This window comes from Brachyhypopomus gauderio, unplaced genomic scaffold (assembly GCF_052324685.1).
Source record: "Brachyhypopomus gauderio isolate BG-103 unplaced genomic scaffold, BGAUD_0.2 sc66, whole genome shotgun sequence".
Classification (NCBI taxonomy): Eukaryota; Metazoa; Chordata; class Actinopteri; order Gymnotiformes; family Hypopomidae; genus Brachyhypopomus; species Brachyhypopomus gauderio.
The window spans coordinates 2058122-2084331 of record NW_027506887.1 but is presented as its reverse complement, the minus strand read 5'-3'; the positions used below and the strand labels follow the sequence as shown (position 1 = coordinate 2084331).

General features: G+C 45.1%; 1 long non-coding RNA gene across 1 annotated transcript; it reads right to left on the bottom strand.

The window, feature by feature from the left end:
- Positions 1-1821: 1821 nt before the first annotated feature.
- On the bottom strand, positions 1822-3021 carry LOC143490795 (uncharacterized). The gene is made up of 2 exons (XR_013124986.1): positions 2376-3021; positions 1822-2095 (listed from the first exon to the last, which is right to left on the bottom strand). It is a non-coding gene; the product is annotated as an uncharacterized LOC143490795 (long non-coding RNA).
- Between the last annotated feature and the right edge of the window lie 23189 nt (positions 3022-26210).

Sequence of the window (26210 nt, the reverse complement as noted above, 5' to 3'; positions counted from 1 at the left end):
GTACCCACTCCGGCGAGGAACCGCTTGTAAAGTGGTTGCTGAATAATTTCACGATGGTAAAGCATGTTTATCTAGTCGCACGACCACGGAACGGCGCAGGAAATCGGTTCCCACTTCAAATGAGATGGGCGGAGGCAAGTGACGTCACAAACAACCTAAGTAAATTTGCCCTAAACCTGTCCACGTGACTCTGCCTGTTAACTTGGATTTGATTGGCGAATGCATGCGTGGAGCACATGTTCATAGTGCACTAATTACGGGCACGCATTAATCTGCTCCTAAATGACAAGATCACAATTCTCATCTTCCAAGCTGACATTTTAGGACATTTTCTTATTCTGCCTTATCACCATGTTTCAGCATTATTTAGATACATTATGCCTTATGCATATTAATGAGGGACACGAAATTTAAATATATGGGGAGGGGTTTGCCTTATTGGAGGGGTCGGGGTCAAAAGCATGATGTTCTCTGGGAGAAGCAGGCCTAGGTGTAGGTCGAGTAATATGTAGAAATAAAACCTTTTTGCCTTTTAAATACAGAAGAGCCCTAGACATTAATGGCCGTACGAGGCGGGAGAATGTAAACGAGGCAGAAACCTGCTTTATGAGATTCCTCAGTTCAGAGGATATCCTGTGCGCACGCAAACCGTACGTCCACGTTTCTCATCAAACCGTTCCGTTCGCCTCCTCCGCACGAGCCATAAAAGTGCGATTTAACAAGGCGCAATTACCACTGCCTCCCAAACTGCTTTTAATTACGCGCTTATTCACGCCATCTAACAGAGAGGTGTTTATCTCATAAAGCGACCGCGTGAAGCCGAAGCACACACTGTGCCGTAGGGGAGCGCTTGTTGTTGTTTTTGCCGTGTCTTGGCCGCTCCGCCGTGCCCTCCTCTTCCGCCGCGCGCCCAGCAGGGTCATTCGGCGCAAGCTCATTATCGCAGACCCCAGTAATAAAGCAACTGCGACCTCAAAGCGGGCGGGAAAAAAACACAACCCGGTTTTTATTTGCCAGGATATGACATTTGGTTCTGCAAAATGGACTAATAAGGAAGAGAGCTGCACAACAAATAATAACTTCCGAAAATTATAAATGAGACACGAGCGCTAGTGGAACACGGGCGCGACGGAACCGTCGCAGAAGGACCGCGCAGTGGTTCTCCAGAGCGCACGCTGGCGGGTTTAAAAAGAGCAAGACGACAAGCTCGAGCCGCGTTTGCAAGCACCGCTGTAAACGAAGACGAGTGACCTGCTCTGACGCCCAACTGGAAACGGTCTTATTAAGCACTGGGCAGCGGAGGGTGGATGACTGGGATACAGGAAGGTGTCACACTGTGCGGATGTGCGAATGAGATTGTTACTAAATTCATTGCCACTCTGCTAGCAAAATGAATACAATGTCAGTGTTAAGTGAATGGGCCATTGTTGAGAATTAGAAGAGATGCCAGTGTGGAGAGGCAGTCAGGATACTCGTGCCAGTTACACAAGTGTCCCTATTGGCGCATTTCCACTAGGGCCTGCTTGGCGCGGTACGGTTCGATACGGGTCGCTTCGCAACGGAACGGTACGGTCGCGTTGTGTTTCCATTACAATGGTGAACCACCCCAATGTGGGTGGAGTCGCTGTTGGCGCGCGGGTTGTAGTGTCGTGACATCATTTGTATGCGACCACAACACCGGCACAACACCCCTTAACAAATAGCATTATTGTATCTTATTTATCTTTATCTTCATTATTGTATGTGGTTGCTCTAATTATTGATAATAATTTGGTATTACTCAAACAGGCTGAATACACCCTGCATAAAAAGCATCAGTCATACAATCAAATGAAATCAAACTTTATTATGAAATAGATATTTAAAGTACAACATATGTAAATTATAGTTATAGTTTAAAAAAGTGCAAAAAGCAAATATATACGTATAGCTTTATATGAAATAAATATTTATAGTACTACAAGCAACATTTTGTGTGCTTTTACTGGCGTCTGTCTCGCATGGTGTTCACAAGTTCGCCAAGCACCCCGAGGAAAGCCCGGTTGAAGGAAACATTTTCCGCCAACTCCGCTCGCCTCGTCAATGGAAGGGGAATCTTGAACGTAAAAAATAACAAATATTAAACACAAGTATTCCCGTGAAAGCAACAACAATATAGCGTAACTGCACAAAATGTGTAGCACGTCATCGCTGCTATGGCTACAGCTAACTAGCAAGGCTAAGAGCTAGCTATTGTACAGTAGTGACTGTGGTGGTAACATTAACTACAAACACAGCTCTAAATTCCTGCGTTTACAATAGATGCGTTCATATTACGTTCATATTACATCTTTTACGAGCCTAGTAGTAAAACTGTGAAATCACAATACACTCACCATTCTCCGTGGCCTCCAGCACCGACATCGTCGTGTCCAGCACGTTTTCTCTTCCGTTACTGGCTGGCCGGTGACCGTATACGACATCCATTTGCTGGAACCATTTCCAGTCTTTGCGGTTTGCTCCGCTGCGTCCGTTATGGTCCTTCACCGCCCGGTAATCGCGTTAAGCTTTTTTAGCTTGGACCGACCGGCACTGCTGAACGGACCGCTGGTAGCCATGAGTGGCCATTAGCGCGGAAACATCGCTAAAAACCTTTACATTTCTAGTGCCCCCGTCCAGTTCACCCTGGATTTTTTGATCGCTGATTATTAACAGAAAGGTTTGTATCTCGGCGTTTGACCAGGGAACAGACTTCGCTCCTTGGGTTTTAAAAATGGCTGAGGAGTCCATAGCATAGCGGAGGAGTCGCTCTCCTGACGCACCCTGTGACGACACTCCCTGGCCAATCAGTGTCATGCTGTTCCTCCACGTCACAGAACTGTACCGCTTCGGAACGGTTAGAACCTCGAGCGAGTCGGTACGAAAAAAGTACCCAAAGGGGCCGGCTAAACGGGTCCTGGTACTAATGGAAACACTCACAAACCGACCCGTATCGAACCGTACCGCGCCAAGCAGGCCCTAGTGGAAATGCGCCATATGAGACAGGGGTTCCGATCCCAGAGCAACCTGAAATCATGGGAATTCTGACAACAGTCTCTTACAGATTCAAGAAATACCACAAGCACCCACGCATACTTAACAGCATACTTTCTCCAGTGACTATATATACCATCTCTAGTGACCATGTTTGTGGTTGTAAGACTGTGCTGATTGTGGCACCCTAGCCACAGGTCATAACCTCCTCCCATTTAACTGTATCAATGATAAAGAGTGGCAATAGTTTATGTGGTATTTCGAAAGGTGTAGACAAAAGAGATTTTTGTTGAATAGGAAGAAACAAACACAGAAAAAAAGTGTGTGTGTGTGTGTGTGTGTGTGTGTGTGTGTGTGTGTGTGTGTGTGTGTGTGTGTGTGTGTGTGTGTGTGTGTGTGTGTGTGTGTGTTTTCTTTCCTGATGGGCAGGAAAGAATTGAGATAAAGAAATCTAAAGAAAATCGTTTCACCTGCAGGGCTCTCTCACAGTGGGAAAGGTACGACTGACAGCATCTAATGGGAAGAAATCTCACGCAAAAGTGCTCCTCGGAGCCCCAGTCAATAAGTCAGCCAATTTACGTGAACGTCATTCCCAAATAACAGTTTGTGCCACTCTGGTAGGAAGATGCATGAAAAGAAAACCAAATACAGTAAAGAAACAAATGTCTGCTTTGGTATAATTGCATTTTGAGTGATGTGCAGTATGTTCAGCATCAGTTATCAAAGTCTGGCTATAATCCAGTGTTACTGTAGATTGGTATTTAGAACATGACTCATCTAAACTCCAGTGGGTTTCAATTTGTGAAGTCACAAATGTATTTTTAAAGTATTTAGCACATTCTAAAGGAGCTACTTGTGATGGCTTAGTCGCTAATGAAAGCTAATGGAGTATGGGTATTTCTCCTGCTATGTATCTCTTTATCAGATGATCACACACTGAAAGCAAGACAACCTTCCTTTGAGAACTTCTAGAGTGCTCCCTGGTACCTCTCCTTCTCTGAGACTCTCTCACTCCCTTCCTCTCTCTCTCTCTCTCTCTCTCTCTGTCTTTCTCTCTTTCTCTTTCTCTTTATTACTGCTGAGTGACAGCCTCAGAAGTGCCTCAAGGAATGACTTTTCACTCACACAATAGCCAGACTGCTGTTTAATTTGCAGTTGAAGGGCACTAAAAGATAATACATTAATTTAGTAAATCTCACAAAAGCTTGGCCATCTTTGCTTGGCTGGCTCGAGACAGGTCGTGGTTTTGTCTTAAGTTGGCTAATGTTCGTTTCATTTCCTTAATTAATAATTTCTCTTTTAATTATCATTTTAATCATCCTTTAGCAATTGGAGGTTACTGCTATTTTTTATCCAGATGCTTATTCTTCACTAAAATTAACCCAGCCCATTGGAAAATACTAAGACAGGTCAGGGTGCTCTTAGACTGTCTAATCATGAACAATTATTGAATTGGTGGAGGGGGGGAGAAAGAGAGAGAGAGACAGGGAGAGAGAAGACTGACTCCTGCTGTGATGGGCACAGCGTCCATTGTTGGTTTCTGACTCCCTCCCCAGACTGTTTGCCTGTCTGTCTGCCCAGTGTGTAACAGCACTTTGCCCGCTGCACAAACAACCGTCTGGCTTTTTTTCCTGCCCTGTTGTTGTTTCTGCCTCATGTTGCAGCCTCTCCCTCCAAAACACACACAGGAAGCGAACAAGCCGCCAAGACAAAAAAACAAGCAAAAGCACAACACAATTCCTCACATTTTTCCCTCCACTAATGGGCTTCTCTGCAGCACCAACGACCCACCCATTTGAATGCTTTCACAGTTACGCAGTGTGTTCAGGGTACAGTACACATGCCAGTCACAATGCTTTAAACGGAGGGCAGATCGGTTCAAAACTAAAAAAAAAAAGGGGGGGGGGGGCAAATTGGATTTCTGGGAAAACAATAAACTCAAATTGGGGAAAAAACACATCAGCGTACCGAGAGCACAGGAGAAACCCACATCGAAAGAGTCGAGTTCCACGTTCAGCGTTGAAAAAAAAATAATTTAAAGCGAACTTCTCTACAGCTAAGCGCCGGACGTGGACATGACGGCAATAAAACAAAGACAGGACACTGAAAAAAAGAATGAACAAGCTCTGATGTCCAAACCCAGGAGGGGGAGGGGGGGCGACGACGCATTTTTTAAATATTGCGATTTGACTTTGAACAAAGTGACTTTTGAAGTGAAGGGAGCTGTTTCCCCCTTTTCTCTCCATTTCCCCCCCTATATTTTAATGCTCCCCGCTCTATCATGCAAATCCCCATTCAAATTATTAGAGTATTAGAGCCCACAGCTCTAATGTCACAGAGACAAAATGAGATGGGGGACTTAAGCACCTAACGAACAATGAAATTTCAAAGCCCTGGGACAGGACAATTAAGCAGCAGGCTTAGCCAATGATGAAAATTTATTGCTATCTAATACATATTTCTATTTTCTGAACACTAACCAATTTGAATGTGATTAAGGGGGGAGGGGGAGAGCTGTTCATTAAAGTACAGCAGCTACAGAGGTCTATATTGGAGGGTCTTTTGATGTTAAATTACAAATATGCAGCTGAAATCTTATTTATTGTCTTTTTGGCCATGTATTGTTTCTTTGGCTGCCTCTTAAATGCTTTTTTTTTTTAAACGCCGCTTACCCAGACTCAATCCTGGAGCGTTAATGAGGGACCGTGAAGGAGAGGAACCTTCAGAGGCCTAAGGAGGATCTAATGTTCTTATCCACTTTTTAAATTCTTCCTCCTCATCCTTTCATCTAAATGAAATTGCTTCACCATTGTTTCCTTTCTGGCCTTTGCCGCTATTATCATAACCCCAGGCTCCTGTGCCTGTGGTTCTCTGAAGGGCAAATGCGGCAGGGGTGTCCGAGTAAGGCCTTTTGTGTCCACACTAAAGAGATTCTAGATCGCCCATAATCTTGAGACAGGAGAAGGGCTCCTGCTGGCTTTAGATCCTGGACAAGTTTACCATGGTTTTGTTTGTTTTTATTTTTGTTAATGCAACAATTTAAAAAATCAGGATATGGAGACTGCATCTTACAAATAATTTCAAAATGTTTGAAAATGCATACAAAGGAAATACTAGCACGAAAAGCTGTTCTGGTGTGGATAGGAATTGCGCAGGTCGTCACAGACCTGGCAGACACGAGAACTGCTGAAGACAGGGATCACCCTCCTGAAAACAGTGATCACCCTCCTGAAGACAGTGATCACCCACCTGTAGACAGTGATCACCCTCCCGAAGACAGTGATCACCCTCAGAACTCAGTTTGCATCCAGCACTATCAACTAGACCTGAAACTATTTCTCTAAATAAAATAAGAAGATGAGACCTGAAACAGTTTCTCTAAAAAAAGAACCTGAGAAACTTTTTTTCCTTCAGAGAATCCAGGAATTCAGAGAATGGCAGTACAACGGGGGGCTTTGTTATTTACTCGGCAGATAAAAAAGAAGAAAAATTCCTTAATTTTTAACATAAAGAAGAAAAGAGATGCGCACATGCATCTCTCTCCCTCAGAGTGGAGGACAACGGCTGATTAATTCCCTTTAATAAATGCAGTCTCAGGCACAGTTTAACAGGGATAAAGGACATTTTCATCAACTTTCTTTATATTTAATGTTCAATTAGTCTTGGGTATAACTGGACACTAATCACATGGAAATATGGGTAGGAATGAAGGTTCCTGCAGGAATAGACCCCTAGATTGGTATTCATCACGAACACATCTCACACGTACATTCACCTGGCTGTCTGCATGCACTGAACCGCACAAATATGTTTACTGACAGGCAGACGTATACAAACACGCGATGTGATATGAACACGTTGTACAGGAGCTGAGTGTGGGTAAGGGTTGAACCCATAATGAGACTATGGGAAAGTTGCCAAATAAGAGCAGATGAATGGAACACGTTTTTATATCATGCGGTACGTCTCCTTCAGCTGTGCGAATTCTGTGCAGAGAAGGAGCGCTTTCTGAAGGTGAATTGCTGTGTTGTGTTGTATAGGGAGTCACGTGGCTTTATTGGATTACTGTGTGTTTCCCCAAAGCAGTACATAATGGGTTATCTTTCACCATGGAATCTCTTTGGGTTTGCATGTCTCAAGGCATCACGTTCTGCTTTATGTTCCTGTGTAATACGGGCCTTTAATGCATCAATTTCATAACGATTGAAAATAGAATGTCAGTGGATAAGGAGCATGAGTGCACTAAACAGAAAACATAAGGTCTTCCACAGGAATTGTTGCCAGTGGATTATTGCCGGTTTATTGTTTTTCATGTGTGAAAATGGCGATTAAAAGCCAAATTCAGAGCACTGAAATCAGAATGATATGGTGCAGGCTTTCATTTTTACACATTTCACAGTTCCAAATGCATCCTCTCTGTCTTTCCCTGCTCTCTCCCTCTCTCTCTTTTCTCTTCCTCTCTCCATCACACTCGGAGGGTGTTCAGGAGGGATGGCAGCCATCGAGGCCTGTGGTTCAGGAGCACAAGGCGGAATCTGTGCTCACGGCTCTAAGCGCACACACACACACACACACACACACACACACACACACACACACCCCATAGCGGCGGCATGTGAAGCCGCATCCTCTCGGATGTCGTGTCAGCCCTGCCATCAGAGAGATGGCCGAGAGCAAGAGGTGCCAGCCATAAGCAGACCATGAGGAAAGTGACCAGAAAATGAGAGGGAAGGATGGAAGGATGGAGGGAGTGAAAGGGGGAGGGAAAGAGGGATGGAAGGAGTGAAAAGGGAGGGCAAGAGGAAAAGAAAGAGGAAAAGGGGGAAAAAGAGGCAAGAGAGAAAGAGGGAGGGAAAGAGGGAAGGAGGGGGGGACCAAAACAAAACAAACAAGTGGAAAGGAACACAGGGCCAAAAGAAGCAGTGGCTCCACATCCCCTGAGCCTCGGTAAGGGCTGGCATCTGCCTGCTGGTGGAGCTCGGTGGGCTCTGAGTCTCTCAATCTCTCCCTGTGTTTGAGAGGAGGATGGAGGGAGAGACAGGGGAATCCCAGCGCTGCCACAGAGATGACCTGCTCTCTGAAAGAGGCAGGAAGAACACTAAGGCCAGACATCCTTAGACAGTGACCTCATTACGGTGCGGCAGGATAAGCACTTCCTTCACATCTGAAAACACACACACACACACACACACACACACACACACACACACACACACACACACACACACACACACACACACACACACACACACACACCTAGCCAAGTAGTGCTCATGGGAATTGATGGCTCGAGGCACACTGATCTGTGCCCCACATGTGTGTGTGTTTTTGTAGCATTCATAGTGTGTGTTTTGCTTGAGGATTCTGACTAATAATAAGTAAGTAGTGATGTTGGGGGGATGACCCTTGTCCAAATAAGTGGGAGCAACACATAAGTGTGTGTATCTGTGTATGTGTGTGGTGGGGGGCCATTGTGTGGGAAGGGAACAGAGTGCAGGAGCGTAGTGAGACGAGCCTTCGTTCACACTAAAGAAAGCTGCGAATCAAGGCCTTTCAAATTGGGCCTCTGGGGCCACCATAAATCCGCAGAGTTGTCATGCATCACCATGCCAACCAAACGCGAGTGTTTCTCCAGCCAAACCAAGGCATCCGGCATAGTCTGTGTTCCTGAGCAGGGCCATAAATATCTCTAATTGAAGAGGGATGCAAAGGCAGGGGGCAGTATTTAAAAAATGCAGATTTCCTCTTTAAAGATTCCTTGTCCCTCACTCTGGATGAGTGATGCCGCTGTTTAGCTCGTAATTTCGCCCGCCGGGACGAGTGGGCATCTTTAATGTGATTGTTAAGGGGAGCGGGTGAGGCTGATCAGATATGGCTGCCGTTTTAATTTGTCGCATGTTTTGCGTGTTAGCTAGGCACGTTGTTCCCTCGGGGGAGGGGGATGATAAGGGAAGCCGTGGTAAATAAGCAATGGCTTTGCTCATTCAAAAAAAAAAAAAAAATGACAAAAGACCTACACACCGAAAGCATCTGCAAGGTACCATCAGCTATAGCTAAGCGGCTAAAACTCGAATCCTAGCGTTGTGTCTGGAAATACAACTTTATAACAATGAACTGGGATGGCAAAGCTTTCCGCGAGTACAGGAAAATTTCCACGTACAGTAGGGAAAGTAGACGGGAGGAACCTGGTTCACACCCTGCTGGCTTCCGGCCACGTGACCTTGTTCTGAACGGCGCGTATTCAGGTCATTTCCCCTTGCGCGGGCCGAGGGGCAAGCGTTTAAAGGCGCGTTTCCATTCCCAGCAGTGACTCTCACGCTGAGCTGGAGAGGATGCTACATAAATATACGAATCTAGAAAATTATTCATTTGTTTCCAGATCTTAAAACGGCACAATATTGCACTGAGTGATACATTTGTGCCTTCGTATTCACTGTGCAAGTATGCAGCTGTCTGTTACATAGCTAGATAAATGCTCATCGTTGGGATTTATCCTGATAGTTTCTCCTTTGCGTTCATTAGACGAATCTTAATACAGCAGTAATTAAAAACAAATAAATTGAAGACAAATATAATTCTTCAGAATCTAGCGTAGAAATCCAATAATGGCTGAAATTAAGCTTGTCTCAATAATGGGATAAGCCACGTAACCTTCAACAAAATAGACTCGTTAACTGCAAAACTTCCGTGGCTTAAGATCCATCTCCTTTAGCTCAGGGTCTTGAAGATCCGCGATTATGTGTCTAATTTGCCCGAAATGCCCACTCACGTTTGACGAGCCTATGGCGATATTATCAGTTTTACAATTAACTAACAAAAACCGATAACCTCGGAATCTTCCCACACTCCCGGCTGTGGTAATCGCCTTCAGATTGGGCTCAGTGTGTGTCTGGGACCGGGAATATACTGCAGGGATTTCTCCGCAATTAACATGCATACGAAGCAATTTAGAGCAGAACAAGATGTTTTTGTTTGACTGCTGCTGGGTGAGTTCTTCCCTCTGAACCCAGAGACAGGAGGGAGTTGGGGAGGGGGTTGGGCTCGCGGTGAAAAGCGGAATGGATTTCTTGATTAAAAATGGCCCTTTTCCCTTCTCTTCAAGCTTGGGGGCACATGGAACACAGACGCATGGCGAAAGCATGCCACGAATACAAACGCCTCAATATAAAGCTTGCATCGTTGTTAATTCGGTTCATTAGGCTCTTCCTAGATGGAGGATTTAATTTGTGGTGGTCTTTTAGCGCGGTGCTGAACCAAATTGAATCTGCAGACGTCTCTCCACACAACACCGTCTGTGTTGTCAACCTCCCTTCATTTCACCCCCTCTTTTTTGCCTTGCTCAATAAATCAACACAGATTACAAACAGAGTTAAAGGTAGGTAATTAAATAGGGGACCGTCCATCTCTTCCTCACCTGCTATCATTTCTCTCTCTCTTTCTTAAACATAAAGTGACCCACCCACGGTATTGTAATGCACAGTAACATACTGTAACATGAATGGACTGTATGGTTTCATGTAAATCTAAATGGTAAAACAGATGGATTTGTATAAATGGAAAAAAAAATTAAAATTAATTTGGATGAATATTAAAATTATAGTCCATATTTCTCTTATTTCAACCTTAGCTGTTACTGCAATATTGCCCCCCTCCAGTTGGTTCGTAATTAAACCAGTAGTCAGTTTCAATTAGCGTGCGTTTTTTTCCCTCCACTTGCCTTTATAGAAAAATTAATTAGTCAATTAGACAATTAACATCTGAACGGGGCTTTGTGTTAACAAGGCTTTTACAAGCAGCGGTAACCCTTCTGAAATGACACCGGGGGACTTGCTGGCAGAGCGCGGGCGCGCCGTCATTTCTTAGCGACAGCTTGCGGTTCCATCTGGCCCACTGTGTGATGCACGTGAAGGAAGGACAGAGCGGGAAGCCCAGAGGAAAAGGATGAGGGGGGACTCCCCTAACCCGCTCCCCCCCCCTCCCTCCCTTCCTCCAATAATCGCTGTTTGTTTTCCTCGCGTCGAATATTTATGGACGACTCTGCGCCAATAATTAGCTCTCTTGTGCAGCTGTGATCGCTTGGCCAAGGTCCGGCCGCCACCAATATAAATATGGCTGATAGATTCAAGTAATGGCTCCCGGTTCAAATAAACAGACGACCACCAGTATGATTTATCTTTCCCCTCGGTGCTAAATCATATTTGTGTACGCGGTGTGTTTCCTTGAAGGGGGGATACCGATGCTGTGTTTGCGGTGCGCGAGTGTGCACGTGTTTGTGACTGTACGATTACGGTCAACATATTTGACCGCAAAGAACTGAAAGGCTTTCTGAGCCATCCGGGGTGAGTGGCGAGAGAGGAGGGGAATTTGGCGGGGTTAAGAGTAAACAACAGAGGGGGCAGGACAATTGGATTGGGGCGGGGCATCAAAGAGACGCGCCCAAAAAAGGCTGTTTCACTTGCAGACTGAATGCAATTTACAACGTCCTTGTGAACCACCACTGATAGCCAGTAGTGGCTTCAGTTCTATTAAAAAAAGCAGAAATCGAGCCGCAAGCTTTTCGAGAATGTTTATTTTCTCCGAGCGTCTATCTAAACAATCCCGTAAAAGGCAGAGCAGATGTTTATAGGCTGTTTGCAGACCAAATGTTGTTTTTCTCTCCCACATTTTTTCCATAGTAACTTATACCAAACCCAAATAAGCAAAGGCAAGTGCTCTAGACGCACAAGTGTCATGTTCCCTGTGACTGACACAACACCAGTGGACCCATACAAGTATTTTCGCACAAAGGCTCTTTGCCTTAAGACAGCATTTTGTTAAGGGTTCACAGAACAAAATTGTAGAGCTTGGAGCCATTTGCTTGTGGAGCACAGACAGATAGTCTGTGCGCTTCTCTAAGCCAGAAAGTAAGGCCCAGTGCAAGAAACGAAAAGGGCGAGCGTGTCCGTGGGGGGTGTGATGGCAAAAGTAGTTTCTGAGTCACTGCAAATTGGAGGCTTTCACCTCGTTCTTTTTAGCTCTATTTCCGACTTAATAAAGAGAAAAGTATAGGCTATCTGCTCCCTCTCCCTGGGGTTCAGGAAAGCAATGTAAACAAAGACATGTTTTCACCTTACATGGACAAGTGGCGGCCAGCACCTCGGTGCATTATGTATGGGGTAAATAGATATGGCTAATTACTATCATTATTAACCCTTCGCAGACAGGTGTGTGTATGTGTGTGTGCTTTATGGTATGGTGGCGCGGAGCTATTTAGTTGCAGTCTGTTGTCTGTTATACACATTTCCACTAACTAAGTGGTGATGCTCGTGCCGGTTCCTGCGAACTAACAAACCTTTAAAGAACGGACCCATGATTAAATGCATTTGGGAGCTTAACGATTATGTATGAGGATGTGGGCCATCATCCAGACACAGAAGTCGGAAAACTCAAGTTTCCCGCTGGAATGACAAGAAGTGGTACATTTCTTATATATTTGTAACTTTATATATTTGTAACATAATACAAGCGGACCAAGCAGTCAGATAGCTATTTGTTATCAACGAAATACAGTTAATTTCAAAAATTTTCAAGTACTTTAGCCAAACTTCCAGCACTTTTCAAATCTGGAAAATGCAGCATTAAAATTCAAGCATTTGTAAGGATTTCAAACACCCGTACAAACCCTGAAATTAGGTCTGTACGCTCCAAGCTCCTTTATTTTATTTTATTTGGAATATATTATGTTACTTGAAATGTAAATTGTTCAACAACATCCTCTTGGTCAGCTAACAAGCTATCGGAATGCTAACAATGGAGGATAACCCAATCCGGGGCGCAGCTCTCGGCTCCTGCGGCAAACTTTAAGGTAACCAGTTAAAGAGCTTCTCCATATCACATGCTTTCCAAATTCAAAATTACATACTTAAGCAGTACGTTCTGCTCAACCGTTGAAGCAGTACGTTCTTTCAGTAGTCAACTGGGCAGTATGAATGCCTATGACATACCACTAGGCCTGTCACGATAACAAAATTTTCATAACGATATATTGTCCCAGAAATTATCGCGATAAACGATAATATCGCAGTGGCTACGCCCGTGCGCGAGGGCGTCGCCCGCTGTCGAATCGCGAGGTTGTGCATCTCCAGAGTTGCCAGAGTTGCAATCCCCCCCCACCCGTCAACAACTTTGGGCTTTGGGCTAGTTTAGGCTTCTGAGGGGCGGGTTTTACACTGACTTTGGAGGGAAATTTTTGCAGGACCTGGCAACCCTGTGCACCTCTCAAATTTTGTTACTTCGCGCGCGCTGCGCCTCAGCGCAATGAACAAAGTCATGTTTGCAGGATTCATACACGTTTAAAAGGTGGAATTCAAGCACTTGTACGTCACTTTAAAGGTCCATTTCAATAATACCCAGCACGTTAAACTTAATTAAGTTAAATCTTTATATATATACTCGAAATAATTCACTTTTTATCACATTATTTAATGGATGTTTATTTTCAAAACGCCCAATCTTAACGTCTTCACGTTCTCTCATGTTTCGTCCTCGAATTACAAGAGGCTCTTATTTGTTAACGTAATACGAGAGAACTGTTCAGTCAGACAGATATTTGTTGTGAAACGAACAAATTCCAGCACTTTTCAAACCTGAAACACAAAAGCAACATTAAAGTTCGTCAGGTAAATGTTCATTCCCCTGTTTTTGAGGGGTGTTTCTTATACTACCACATATCGTTTCGAACAACACTGCAAAGAAAAGCAAGTATAAACGCTTTTCGATAAGTCGATAATGTAATTATCGCGACAGGCCTACATACCACTTCACACGATCATACTTAAATGCTTCAGTTGAATCATGGGATTGGGCAGTATGCTGCAATTGCATAATTCAAAGTGGCTCCTGATTCAGAAAGCCATCCAGAAACTTTTCGCTTACTGTTTAATGCATACTATATATTCTGACATGCTACCCTTTATCGCATACTGCTTTGGCATACTGTATAGGAGGGAAGTACAGCATTTCGGACGAAGCCATGGACATGAATTAGTCTGGCCCCCTACACACAGGAATTATACATTTTATGTCACAGAAGTTTTGCAAATATAATTGCTTTATTTTTAAAAAAGAAATAAATAAATGATAATAGCCAGTATTACTAGTTTCATAATACTTGCAGTATATCATTTACGTTTATGTCAATGTAGCATTTATTCTTTGACTAATTTGATGGTACTGGCAACCCAGCACCCCCTACTGACGAGCCACCCCTGATACCTTGACTTTGGTCAAGTCGGTGGAAAAGTGCTATTAGGGCACTTGTCTGTAAGACTCCTACATTCAGGAGTAGGGTTTAATGCTTCACACATTACCAGCAATGGGCAGTGTTTGAACTCGGGTCCTTTCTCCACAATGTGCACTCTTACAAGTCTCATACGGGACCAGTCAGGGGTCGAGCTCCAACAGGAGGGGCACATGCAGGCAAGACAACTACAGGCTAATGACAAGACAAGTTTCTGAGTCGTTTTGGTGTCACAATTAAAGTTCCTTTTAAGCAAGTCCACATATTTGACTGCTACATTAAAGGCAGACATGAGAGTAAATACCAAGGTGATAATCTGAAGCATGCAAGCTCTTACGGCCGCTTCATAATCTGAGGTGATATTACGTCCTAATATACCTGTGCAATATTTAATTCTTCCAGTTTTACAAAAGAGCAGAGAAATCCTTAAGGTCTTTCTAATTAATTCCCATCATTCTCCTGCTCTAACACTAAAGGACTGTGGACACAGATTAGGAAGAATGTTCATGAGAAAATGAACAGGTTTATCTTTCAATTTTGACAACCTCTGACGATATATACCTTACTTATCTATTTTCATGTACTCAGCTTGTGACTTGCCTGACTGTGAGGTGGAGGAATACGCTGAAACAGTCGTGATGGGCCGATGAAGTCCAGTTAAGTGGCTATTACAGGCCCCAGAGGAACTGTCTCCTCATGAGGAAGAGGAGGGATACTCTGCACTGTCTGAGCTGAGCAAGGGGGTGGAACTCTAGGTAGGAGGGGCTCCTCTAGGTAGAGCTGCTCATGCGCTTGTCGGCACGCTTGCTTGTGATTGTTGTAAAGCTTGACTGCCACTTTGTTTAGAATGAATGTTAAACACCCAGAAGATATCCAAACAGTCTGGTGTCGATTATATGAGTAGAGTTCAGTTGTAGACGTTATATGCATACATAGACAGTGGACTGATTCTGTGTTCTTTCTGAAAATCAAATTTTGTTATCATTAATAACACTGCTTTTTTAATGAGATGAACGAAAACCTTTTGCTTGTGGGCAGATTCTGCACAACGGAGCCGACATTTCCTTCTACTAACCACAGAGACGTATATAAGCAAAGTGAGGTTTACAGTCCAAACGCACAGGGGGTCAGACAGAGGGCGGAGTGAGGGTTGGATGTGGAGTCCCGTGCAGCCTGGGAGATCCACGTCAGGCCTGCGGGAGTTGGGGGTGGGAGAGGCCTCTGTGTGGCAGTTTTGGGTGAGGAGCACTCATGGAGCAAACGGGGCCTCACTGCCCTGGGGGAGGACGGGCCACCTGCCGGCTGGCCTACAAGAGGTCACGACCGTGCTGACCTCGAGGGGTCAAGTCAAGTGCGTGTGTGAGAGAGGCCAGAATGAAAGAGGGAGGAAAGAGAGGACACTGACAAAGCCAGAGCAGGAGAAACCAAAAGACTGAAAGAACCTTGTGTGTGTGTGTGTGTGTGTGTGTGTGTGTGTGTGTGTGTGTGTGTGTGTGTGTGTGTGTGTGTGTTTGTGTGGGAGGGGGGGGTGTATGATACAGAGAGAAAGAAAAAGAGGCTAACAGAAACAGAAAGAGAAGGAACCAAAAGACCAAAAGAGTGAGAGAAATAGCAGAGAAAGGGATGAAGAAAAAGAAAGTGGGCCTCTATCTGAAACGGGCCACGCTGGACAGGAAGTTGCTGCTTTTACGGCTTTTATCTGCATCCGGACACCTCCATGCGAGCCAGAACCTGTGGCGTGCAATCAGGCTCCTGTTGTCTCCACACCCTGGCTCCATACAACACCATCTCCACCTGCCTGTCAGTGAGACAGCCTGCTGCAGAGGTCAAGTTCTCCTGGCAGGGAGGTCTGCTACCATTCCTCTCTGTACCAGGTCCGATGCCGGCCAGGGAATGGCAGACAGGTGAGGATCCAGAGATCCAGATGAGGATCTCAACATCGCCTTTATGATCTATGGCCAGTATTGGAGCCGATACTGATGAGAAAGCAGTGCTTTGGTTTCAAATTAATGTATCTAATTAATCAATGAGTGTATTTTTTGCATGCTTTGTGGACAATCTGTATAATCTCTATTTCTAACTTATTTTTAAATGACCAATGGACAAATGGAGCTTTTTCAGAAAACATTTGATGTTGATTGAGAAAGACTACACAGAGGGGTCAGGGTGCAGAGACAGAAAGAGCCCGTGGCAGTTCTCACCGAATATCAAACGCTCCAGTACATCTCAGACACGTATCAAGACTTCTCTCCCATTGTTCTCTGGCTCTCTCACCATCTCCGTTTGTCTCTCTCTCTCTCTCTCTCTGTCTCTCTCTCTCTCTCTCTCTCTCTCTCTCTCTCAGGACGCTGGAGTTTGATGGTTCCCACTGATTTTGACATCAGAGGGAGACTGACAGTTGACATTCTCCTTCCTTTCACAGTCGGTCTTGTACCTTCCCCATCCCCCCACCTCCCCCCTCACTCACCAGACACTATTGTGTGTGTGTGGGGGGGGGTATGGGGGGTTGATGTGGCTCATAGACTTTTTCTTCTGTACCTTCATATCTTTGCTTCTCTGCTGTGTTCTGTACAGGAAGCGCGAGAGGCACTTGGAGGAGACACGTGCTCGTGGAGGTGCGAGAGGTGTGTGGAGGAGGCACGTGCTCATGGAGGTGCAAGAGGTGTGTGGAGGAGACATGTGCTCGTGGAGGTGCGAGAGGTGTGTGGAGGAGGCACGTGCTCATGGAGGTGCGAGAGGTGTGTGGAGTAGGCACGTGCTCGTGGAGGTGCGAGAGGTGTGTGGAGGAGGCACGTGCTCGTGGAGGTGCGAGAGGTGTGTGGAGTAGGCACGTGCTCATGGAGGTGCGAGAGGTGTGTGGAGTAGGCACGTGCTCGTGGAGGTGCGAGAGGTGTGTGGAGTAGGCACGTGCTCGTGGAGGTGCGAGAGGTGTGTGGAGGAGGCACGTGCTCATGGAGGTGCGAGAGGTGTGTGGAGGAGGCACGTGCTCGTGGAGGTGCGAGAGGTGTGTGGAGGAGGCACGTGCTCGTGGAGGTGCGAGAGGTGTGTGGAGGAGACATGTGCTCGTGGAGGTGCGAGAGGTGTGTGGAGGAGACATGTGCTCGTGGAGGTGCGAGAGGTGTGTGGAGGAGACATGTGCTCGTGGAGGTGCGAGAGGTGTGTGGAGGAGGCACGTGCTCGTGGAGGTGCGAGAGGTGTGTGGAGGAGGCACGTGCTCGTGGAGGTGCGAGAGGTGTGTGGAGGAGGCACGTGCTCGTGGAGGTGCGAGAGGTGTGTGGAGGAGGCACGTGCTCATGGAGGTGCGAGAGGTGTGTGGAGGAGGCACGTGCTCGTGGAGGTGCGAGAGGTGTGTGGAGGAGGCACGTGCTCGTGGAGGTGCGAGAGGTGTGTGGAGGAGGCACGTGCTCGTGGAGGTGCGAGAGGTGTGTGGAGGAGGCACGTGCTCGTGGAGGTGCGAGCGCATGCTGGACCAGGGAGAGCATCTGGCATGTTCTGTCAGCACATGCTCTATCCTCCACACGCGAGTGCGTGTGTGTTTCAAACCTTCACACGTTTGTTTCTTATCAAGGTCTCGATCGACATGCGATGGAACAGGCAAAAGGTCTTCATCCACCTGCTGGGCATGTCTGTAAAGAAATTACAATGAAAAGATCTCTCTCTCTCTCTCTCTCTGTCTCTCTCTCCTTCTGCCTCCTCCCCTCATTTTTAGTGTACATGCATAGGTTTCATGGGTGGAAGATTAGACCATAATCATAATTTTCACGTGAGTTATAGCAACAGGTTCCATGCTGCAAAACTACTCGGGGTTTCGTATACAAGTCAGGGCTGTTCGTGTTTAGCATGGCAGGAGTGACTGGACATCTTACTGGAGTTCTTATTTGTGTGTGATATTTTACTCTTCTTTAAATTGGCAGCTGTTTAATACTATTTTTATGTCTTATGAAACATTTGAATTTAAAAGTGGTGGTAATAATCTACACCCACATATTACATTATTGTATTGGGCACACATACCAACTAAACCAACTGTATTAACTGTAGTATGAAACAGTGTAGCTGCTTTTTAAAGGTGCAGTGTTTAACCCAAGCTTATAGATAGATAGATAGATAGATAGATAGATAGATAGATAGATAGATAGATAGATAGATAGATAGATAGATAGATAGATAGATAGATAGATAGATAGATAGATAGATAGATAGATAGATAGATAGATAGATAGATAGATAGATAGATTTATTGTCCTTATCCTGTATTTTCACAAATCTATTCCACATCAGTGCTGTAAGCAGTAAGTTGTGCTCTTTACCAGGGATGTTGTTTACATAAAACATACGATTTTTTTGTTTCCTTTTTGACTGGAATTTTTTTTTCCTGGCTAACAAAGTTGATTCCCATTCGATAGTTTGACAAACTATTTGGGCAGCTCAGCAGTGACCCAGAACTATTTGACTGACAAACAAAAAGAGAAAATCCTGCTTATTGCATCTTTAATGCACAGACTTTCATTAAAACCTCTTAGTCTGCCTGCCAAGCAGTAAGTCTGGATAACAGGCATGAGCACACTATAGGAAAAACATGACAAATTTCTGACAAGTGAGTGATCCCATAAGAAAGAACTGAACTGGACAGCTGATGAATGTCCCTCAGTAAAACTGCCCTCGGATTTACTGCCCTCAGGCAGAGCTCTTTGGAACAAGGGAGCCGTCTGCTAAACGTGTTACTGAGCTTGCAGGCTACGTCTTCCTTTACGTTTTAATCGGAAGAAACTAATAGCACTTCTCATGGCTGTCTGTTCATATTTGTCCATCTGCTCTAAAAGCACTGGGGCCCTTCATTGTGTGTCAGGATACAGTAAATGGCGGTTTGGCCATATGCTCGCTGGATTGTGAGTCTTCCTCCAGGGTTAGCGAAGGCTAGTTCAAAGCTAAGGTCGTGGTGTTCTTGGCCAGGGTAAAGGGGGACTGATACGGTTACAGGATTGTTATTTCAGATGTTAAACACGTCACTAATTGAAACGAGTGGCTAATACAACTGGACTGACGCGTGGAAAAGAGGGAGCAGGACCGAGGCTTCCTGTGTGTGGACTTCATTAAAGTTCTGCATAGTGGCCCTGTTTGTTCCATTTAGATCTCTCTCTCCACCCCTCTCTATTTCTCTCTCTCCCCCTCTCTTTCTCTCTCTCTCTGTCTCTCATATATATGAGTTTTTTTTTATATGACGTACACAGAATGAAGGTTACGACCAACTTAACATACTGGGTTTGTATTGATAGGCATTCAAATATATAAAACCAAAAATATGGTTTTATATTTTATAAAAATATTTGGTCATGAAGTTCTTAGGCTTTTTTTCTTCAGTTGAACCCTAACATCAGTTGCCGTGACTCTGGTATAATCAGGATATAAGCGAATGGTTCAGTAAAACCAAAATGGCCTCACATGTCACTGTATTTGATTGTATATATTGTCCTGGTGGCCATGTATTGTGTTATTGAGTTTGTGTGTGTGTGTGTGTGTGTGTGTGTGTGTGTGTGTGTGTGTGTGTGTGTGTGTGTGTGTGTGTGTGTGTGTGTGATATGATCTTGACCCTAGGAGAAATCACATTGACTTTACCACTGCAGACAGCAATGGCCCAATCGAGCTATCAGCCAGCTGTCATACGCCAGACTTCAGACACAGGGGTGGTGATAACAGGCGGTGGTTTCAGACCCACATCCTGCATGTACTGATACGTACAGAGTGGGGTGAACTATCGACCTGGAGTAAATCTGAAAGGGCCTGCTCTGATAGAAAGCGCATTAAGGATCATTGAATGAATGTCTGCATGGGGCCCTGCTACAATCTCTGGTTTATTTGTATTTAAGGGTGTTAACGTTTCCTCTTCATAAGCAAATCTCATGACGTGATTATATTAACATTCATCAAAGACGAATGAATAATCAAAATAAATGACATAGAGAGTTATAAAGACTTGGTGTGGACTTTTGAATTAAGTATGTCAGACATGATATGGGTTTGAGTTTGAGAGTTTGAACTCAAATGACCTGATGGGACTCTTTTTCTGTGTCACACACACACACACACACACACACACACACACACACACACACACACACACACACACACACACACACACACACACACACACATACACATACACACTTCATCACAGATAAGGGGTTCCAAGCTTTTGGCTAGATTGCACTGAGCTCTTGTTCTGAGGTTAGTAATAACGTTCGAGTATGGGACATGGTGAGCGGATGGGCGTAAGACAAAGGAAGAAGATTTATCTGTCTGATGGAGAAAGTCTGCGAGACGGAAGGGGTGTCAGGCACACAGTGAGGACTCGCGAGGGTCGAGAGAAGCGCAAAGGGGCCTTTATTTCCAGGGAAATGAGAGATCTGGACGAGGACGACACCTAGATGGATGAGGCTCTCACTGGAAAGTGATGACCTTCTGTTTCTTTGCCTCAGTGTATGTGTGCAGAAGCGAGCGGACACCGGCGCGAGGCCACGCCGTATATCTGTACTTCTGGCTTCTTTCCACAGGGCAAGTGATGAATGTCGATAGGCGGTAATTCAGTGTTCTTCCTGCCAGTCTCAGATCGTAAGAATACTCTCCGCGCGCAGCTCTCTGTCCACACACCCCCTCTCCCTCTCACTGGCATCTCCCTCCCATCAAAGTCAAACACTTTAAAAGACCCAATGACGCATGATGCGTGCGGCAGGCTCCACGGCTTGTGATACGTTTAAGCCCGGCCCATAATAAAAGATGCACCCATACATATTCATGATAGGAATCTAGTAATTAGTGAACACCCTCCCCGCACACGCACACACGCACTCGCATGCACACACACACACACACACAAATGTGGATGCACCGCGTACATCTCGCCGGTCCTCATGAATATTTATGGTCATAGCAGAGCAAACAAAGACGCTGGCAGTTCGGGGCATTCTCCATTAACACAGGCAGCGGCGTGCGATGGTGCTGGTGATAGCGAGACTGCCACTCAGGCTGGGCTGCATTCACAGGAGCACACAGCCCCTCCCCCCAGGATCACACAGCCCCTCCCCCCAGGATCACACAGCCCCTCCCCCCAGGAGCACCCACACGCTCAGCGGAGAGTGCCCTGTGAGGACCTCTTCACTGGTGTCCGCCTCTCCTCCGTGAACCCCTTAATTTCCTCTTCGCTGAAATGCAAGCCGGCATCATTAGCGTGGCGGCGCTAAAAAGCAGCTATTGAGAGGCGGGGCCACAGCCCTCCCTTCACAAGTTGGGGGCCCCGCTGAAGGCTCCGCCCCCAGATAAGTGACAGACATGATAGAAAGCTGTAAAGACGGAGCGTGCACATGTGCACGCACACGCACGCACACACACGCAGGCACACACACACATATACATACGCTCCCCCACACATACACACCTACACAATCTACACACACCTACACGACCTACACACACGCACACACACACACACACACACACACACACACATACACATGGGTGTATTGCGCACATGTACCCTCAAGCCTGCTCAAAGCACACACACATACACACAAATACAAATACAACTGAAAAACAAAAATGAAAATTTAGATTCATTCACACACACACACACACACACACACACACACACACACACACACACACACACACACACACACACACACACACACACACACACACACACACATACACACATACACTGGAAGTTGAAGTCCTTCCAAACATTATTAGGGCCATGTTATGCGAAATGCTGTTAAGTGATATCTAAGCATCTTTTTAAATAACAATTAGTTTGTCCACAGATGATTGAACAGTGTCTTTTAAGGTCAGAGAAGATGAATGAGACTTGAGACTTAAGACCACTTAATGTCAGCGCCCATCCTGAGTAGCATATGTGCTGTAATCTGGACACTAGAGGCTCGTCTGTTTGAGGATCATTCACACATCCTGGCAGGCCATCGCAGAATGACATCATTATCCAGACGTTCCCCGATTAATCTCTACGGCTCTTCAGTGTGGCACTGGCAGACAATGGTAACGGCGCGTGACTGAAGCGGAAGGTTCGGTGGACGTCCTTATTGTAACGTCTGCGTCAAGCTCTGCTGGCGAGGGCACCACTGCTATTTTGCCTGAATATCAACTTGCTCTTCTTAATGTGATTAGGTGAAAGGTCATCAAAAGGTGCCATCAAAGCATGTCCGCGCAGCGTTTTGCATTTATGGTGTGATTGATCAAAAAGAGAAGTGTATCGGTTAAGGAAAAGCAGGAGTGTGCGGAGGGGGGAGGGGCGGTCTCCAAGGGCTGTCGGAGTGAAGGGGTCACGGCTAAGGCGGCGGGGGCAAAGCTGGCCTGGGAGGTGCAAGCTTTGTGATTGACATGGTGTATGATTTCTGCTTTTGCATGTGCTCACTCACCAGGAGTTGCCTAGAGGTAGTGCGTGTGTGTGTGTGTGTGTGTGTGTGTGTGTGTGTGTGTGTGTGTGTGTGTGTGTGATGTAAGTGATGAATGGGAGGACTGAGAGACCCCTAAAATACTTCCTGACTTCAAAAGGCCTGAGTCACAGTTCCAGTTACAGTAGCAGTGAGAGAGTACAGGGCTCATTTACCCAGATAGATAGATAGAGAGAGAGAGAGAGAGAGAGAGAGAGAGAGAGAGAGAGAGAGAGAGAGAGGGAGAGACAGAGAGAGAGAGAGAGCGAGAGACAGAGAGAAAGAGAGAAATGGGAGAAAGAAAGAAAGAAAGAAAGAAAGAAAGGGGGAGAGAAAAGGAAAGGGAGAGAGGGGAGAGAAACAGAAATGGGGAGAGAGATGTGAGAGAGTGAGAGTTAGAAGGACAGAACTCCTTTGAGATATTTTCCACTTGGTGTATTTTCACTGTTCATCCACTGACTGATCTACTTGCAATCAAATTAATGTGTTTGCTTAAAAATGACCTAAAAAACAGTTATAACAGTTATAGAGGGAATTACACACCATCTATAGTCCTCATCAGATCATACACTCTATTCCTACCATGAAATCATCCAAACAGGCTGAAAACTCAGCATACTGTGGTCAACAGCTCTAAGTCTTTGCCCAGTGCGTGTTCGTGGATGGGTGTAAGAGTGTGCAGCAGACACTCGTCAGATGAAGTGTAGCCTGCAGGAAACCAAAAGAGACTAAAAATGGCCCCGATAGTATCATGTTCACCACTCTGTGTATTATGAGTGTCTAGGGTGAAAATCGGACAGACAGAAGGGAGAGAGAGGGAGAGAGAAATGGAGAGAAAGAGAGAGAGAGAGGTGTAAAGAAGGAAGTAAGGACAGTATGGTGTGTCTAATGCGAGTAAATGATAGTCTTGACACTTTAAGAGACATGGAGCTTCCTCTGGGACTTACCCACACCTGTTCCTCCTTTTGAACCTCTCTGGTCTTTGCTTGGATAGCAGTATGGACACACAACTCACAATGAGTGCTGATTTTACGGTGACTACTGATTTTTAAACTCTTTCATGAAGCAAAAGTGTTATAATAAAATGAGAATATATTGTCTTAATAAATCATGCTCTTTGACTTTTTCCACGGGGGCCGTGGGAGTTTCTTTTTTAATAATAAAGCATCCCCGTGAGCTGGCTAGCACGAGGTGTACACCACCAACCATGAGAGAAGACGACATGCGTTTTGTATCAATAATATAGAAGTGGAAAATAAAACCTAATCACATAATATGAAATTCATCTAATAAGAACAGAAACACTGCAGACGGTTTACGCACATTTTCCAAACACAGCTTTTCTTGTTTGGTTTGAGCAGTCTCCTAGGATACAGGGAATGCAGACGACCGTTCTCATCTATTCGAGGCAATACGGGCAGTTTTGTTTCTATTTCCGAGACAGAGATAATAATTAGCTGACTTCTCTTGCCCCGGTGTATGTCTAATGTAATGTAACCAAACCCTCCTAAATTAAAACAGGATTACAGTAGAGATTTCTCACTGATCCTCTAATTGAGTATGAGAAATAAGTAAGAAATTAATATTCACTTCAATAAGCTATGACAACTGGAGAGAATAAGGAAGGCCCTTTCCGAGTGAAAGACAGAACTCTTTGGTACTGTGTGATCTCAGCAAGTATGTATCTTAGGCACAATATGTGTGTTTGTGTGTGTGTGTTTGTAGCTGTCCGAGAGTCACAGAGTAAGTGTTACAGAGTAAGACCCCACTCTCCAAAAATTATAGTTAACATGTGGGAAGAGTTCATAGGTCACCTATGACCTTGTCACCTTGTTCCACACACCCCAGGGCTGAGATGGTGTTTCTGATGATTGATTCACTAGGAAACTATGAAGGGGAGATGTGAGGAGCTCAGGTGGATCTGAGAGGAGAGAGGGGAGAAGAAAGATGGAAGAGGGGAGAGGGGAGATGAGAGAGGGGAGAGAAGAGAGAGGAGAGAGGAGAGGGGGAAGAGGAGAGAAGAGAGAAGAGGGAAGAGAACAGAGAGGGGAGAGAGGAGAACTGAGAGGGGAGAGGAGAGCAGAGAGGGGAGAGCAGAGAGGGGAGAGAGGAGAGAGGAGAGCAGAGGAGAGGGGAGAGAGGAGAGAGGAGATGGGGCAGAGAGGAGAGGGGAGAGAGATTCTCCGTAGCCAGCAGACCCTTACCGAAGTGTCCTGTGAATTCTGCGCTCAGTGAGCTCCCATGAAACCAGAATAAGCTTTGAGTTTTCCAGTTTTCAGATTTCTCAAAGAGAAGGAAAAGGTCTTAGTTTTGTGTTTAGTACTTTTCTGACTCCTACTTCTAGACCAGCACACACACACACACACACACACACACACACACACACACACACACACACACACACACACACACACACACACACACACACACACACACACACACACACACACACACACACACAAACTATCAAACAACCAAATTATGAGCTTCTGGCAAGTCTCCAGTTCCAGAATGTGGGTCCAGGTCCAGTTTTAATGGGGAGTCCCCTGAATAACTCGGGCACTGGTCAAACCCATTTTAACTAAGTGTCTTACATGTCTCAATTTTAATGTGTAATTTAACTTTCTTCAAATGAAACATTGTGCTCTTTTCCTAATGGAGAGCAAGTGGGAAAGAGATTAAACTTTAAGTCATTATGTCTGCATAAAGGATTCTTCCCCACGTGGAAATTAAATTTTATACTTATATTCAATATATTAATTCAATATATATATATATATATATATATATATATATATATATATATATATATATATATATATATATATATATATATATATATATATAATATTTTATGATGACAACGACTTCTGTGCAGGCAACACAAAAGCTGACAATTGCTTTTTAATTCAGCCAACGTATCAAAAGAGACACCTTCCGTAAAGACAGTAGAAGCCCGTGGTTGAGTCAAATTCATGACCCTGTGGGGTGGCGTTGGAGTGGAGCAGGGGCTGGAAAAATAGGTCACTAGAACCATGTAGCACAGAGGACTGGATTCATTCATTCGCCTGTTTTTCTGGAGAATAGAAATGATGAATGAAATTAATTCGACCGTCTAGACCTGTTTTCTGTTTTCATTGCCCCCCTTTGCACCTCCTCGTCGTTTCCTTGACATTCTTCACCAGCCTCTCTTGTTAAATGTTCCAGCTTGGGTCTGTGCACTGTAAACAGCACTGGCCTTAATGAGGCTAATTCAAAAATGCAGGGGCAGTAATATGACCACTAAAGCCAACTGCTCCTTGTCCTCTGATATTCCAGTTAAGGGAGACTTTCAAATGCAACAGTAAAACAAGAAAGGCAAGGAACTTAGTAAACAACTCGAGTGTGTCCGAGATCTGGAACAGGAGAAAAGAGTTTGCTAAAATGAGGGCACAGGGAGTTTATATAATGCTTTAGTCAAAATGGATGTTTTTTCA